Raw genomic sequence first — 3,362 nt, forward strand, 5'->3', positions numbered from 1 at the left:
TTGGCTCTCATGTTCATTTTACTACACTTTAATAAAAAAATGGCTACAAACCAGGCATGGTTGTACATGCAAACCTTATCAAGGCTAAGGCAGGATTTTGGTGGACAAACTGGGCTGCATTCTCTCTGAGTTAAATTCCCAGCCCAAATGAGTGAAACTGTCTCAAAAGCCAAAACAAAAATAGGCTACATAAAATTTAGCCTATGGGTTATAACAAAATTCCATGAAACTTAACATAGTTGCTAGGCTTAGTGCCATACTCCCTTTATCCCCCAGTGGTGTTTGTTTGTTTGAAGATTTATGTATATGAGTACACTGTCACTGTCCTCAGACACACCAGAAGAGGGCATAAGACCCCATTACAGATGGTTGTGAGCCACCATGTGTTTGCTGGGATTTGAACTCAGGACCTTCGGAAGAGCAGTCTGTCTCCGCTGAGCCATCTCTCCAGCCCCATGTACCCCACTCTTGTAAGTCAGGCAGGCAGATCTCTGAGGTAGAACGAAGACTGGTCTACACAGTGAGACCCTGTCTTTGCGTTCATTCATTCATTTATCGTGAGGGTCAGCCGCTGTGTGCTGCAGCGTGTTTGAGGAGGCTGTGGCACTGCACTAGTAAACCATCTGGCTGCTCCCACACAGCATTTTTAGTGAAGTTTTAAGCATCAGGGTTAAGAGAAGGTAAGGCCCACAGGAAGAAAACATAAGAGCGTCTCAAAGAGTCAATCTCTCTTAATACTTTGGAATTCTGAATCATGCTAAAAATATCTAGTCAAAGTAGCCTTAAATGTCCTTAAAATATTTCATGGTGTTCGTAAAGCTCAGCCTGTACTACTACATGTGACTTTGCTCTTGTTTGGCTTTTTAATTGTTTTTAGGGTATGTTATACATACATGTTTGATGTATGTAGTGTATTTTGATCCTACTCATTCGTCCCAGCTCCCCTCTTAACAGTATAGCATAATCTGGCCTTGAATTTCTGCTTTTTCAGCATCAACCACCACAACCAGGTAGCTTTTAAATTAGAATTTTAAATTAGAATTTTTCAGCATGGAAAAATTAGAACATTGAAAAATTTTTGGATTATTTTGCTTTGATTTTTGTTTTGTTTTTTCATTTGAAACAAAATTTGGGCTTTCCGGGTAGGATTGCGGCAGACCTACAGTCCTACTGTGGACTCAGAGAAAAACTGCATTGAAAACCATGCAAGGCAGTGTGGTGGGGCAGGCCTCTAATACCAGCACTCAGGCAGCTGGAGGCCAGCCATACATAGTCCCAGGACGGTCAGGACTACACAGAAACCCTATCTTGGGAGGAAAAAAAGAGGCTGGAAATCGAGCACAGTGGTTGAGTACTTGCCTGACAGTCCCAAGGTCTTAGCTTCAATGCTTGTCAACGTGGGGGTAGGGGCAGAGTGGTGGAAGGACCTATTTCACAGCTTAGCATGGACAGGAAGATTTCTAGTTCTAGGAAGAGTTCTAGGCTACATGGAGTAAGCCAGCCTGAGATTTATAGCTTCTCTGCCCTGGAGTTCTCCTTTGGCCAGCATCTCAAAAATACCAACTGAACAACCTCCCCACAGTTAAATAGACAATAACAACTGCAGAAGAGAGAAGAGCCTCTGGTGGAGCTACCTGCATTTGGACAGGAAGTTCATTGGGTGCAGCTTTAGTAAGCCCATTCTGGAGTGAGCTTTTCAGTGAGGGTGTCTGCAGCTTCCTTGAGTCACCAGGTACCTGAAAGCAACCCCTGGTTAACAAAACAAAAACCAATGAACAAAGCACTAGGTGTGGTAGCCCATGCACTTAATTCTAGTGTTCCTGAAGTAGAGCCAAGTAGATCTTGCAGAGCTCTAGGCCATCCTTGTCTCCATAGAGATTCCAAGCCAGGAATGTAAGGAGTCCAGGTGTAAAACTCCAGGGAGCCATAGATTACCGGGGACCCCCTGAGTGAACCACATGGAGCCAGGATCAATGCAAAAAGCAAGAGGAATTTCTTGTTCCAGTGCACTGGGGTGATGTTGGAGCCCTGGAGGATTGTTAAAGCTCTAAGGGGAGAAGTTACCCAATGCGTCTATAGAATATCTGAGGGGAGAGGTATCCTGGCTGTAGGAGCCAAGAAATACCACTAAGTCACACCCCACCACAAACCTGACACAAAATATTTTATTGGGAGAGACACAAGAGGGTGGCTGCCTCTGCTTGGGCAAAAGGCAGTAGGAAACCAAGAAGACGGGTTTATATAGAGTTGAGTTTGTGTACACACACAGAGCTTTCCTGGGTGGGTATTGGTGGGATTTCATGTCCTTAGCTTTTGGGATGCCCAGGGATTGAGGTTTGTTGTTGTCTTTTTTTTTTTTTTTTTTTTTAAGCTCAATGGTGACTTTTCAAAACCAGGAAGCAAGCTTGGATTTTATACCCCGTAGGAGAACACTGAAACTACCTGTAATAGAAGAGTTAATTTATTGCTTCTTAAACTATCAGGAGCTTGGGTTCTGAGAGAGGATAAACCCTGAAGACCTCTGAGGAGGAAATACTTCCACTGCTGTGTGTATCTCTGAGATATCCCCATTAGTCCACTTCTGGATGAGCTGGAGGGCTTGGGAGGCTGGAGTCAGACCGGCGGCACTACTGTAACAATGATAAAGCCAGGACAGTCGGAGGCGGCTCTGCTTTTCCAGAACACATGGCAGCTCACAACGTAACTCCAATGTCCAGTTCCAGAGACTCCACCACCCTCTTCTGGTCTCTACAGACTCTGCACACACATACTACACATACTGTACATGCAAGCAAGCAAAACACGCGTACACATGAAAATAAAATGTAAATAACATAAAACTTTTTTTCTTTGGGTGGGAGGCAAAATAGGGCCTCATGTAGCCTAGGCGAGCCTGGGACTTGCTATGTAGCTGAAGATGACCTCAAGCTACTGATTGTCCTGTCAAGGTCTGGGATTTCAACTGTGTGGGACCACACCTGGATTGTCTTTTTTTGTTTGTTTGTTTTTTTCCTTTAGTATTTTGAATTTTAATACAGCAGCCATTTACTTCTATCCCGTCATTTTTTAAATTTATTATTTTCGTTTTTCAAGACAGGGTCTTGGGGCTGGTGAGATGGCTCAGTGGTTAAGAGCACTGGCTGCTCTTCTGAAGGTTCTGAGTTCAAATCCCAGAAACTACATGGTGGCTCACAACCATCTGTAATGATATCTGATGCCCTCTTCTGGTGTGTCTGGTGATGAAGTGTACTTAATAAAATAAAATCACAGTCATCTATTGGATGGAACACAGGGCCCTCAATGGAGGAGCTAGAGAAAGTACCCAAGGAGCTGAAGGGGTCTGTAACCCTATAGGTGGAACA

The sequence above is a fragment of the Mus musculus genome, chromosome 16 (genome assembly GCF_000001635.26).
Source record: "Mus musculus strain C57BL/6J chromosome 16, GRCm38.p6 C57BL/6J".
Taxonomy (NCBI): domain Eukaryota; kingdom Metazoa; phylum Chordata; class Mammalia; order Rodentia; family Muridae; genus Mus; species Mus musculus.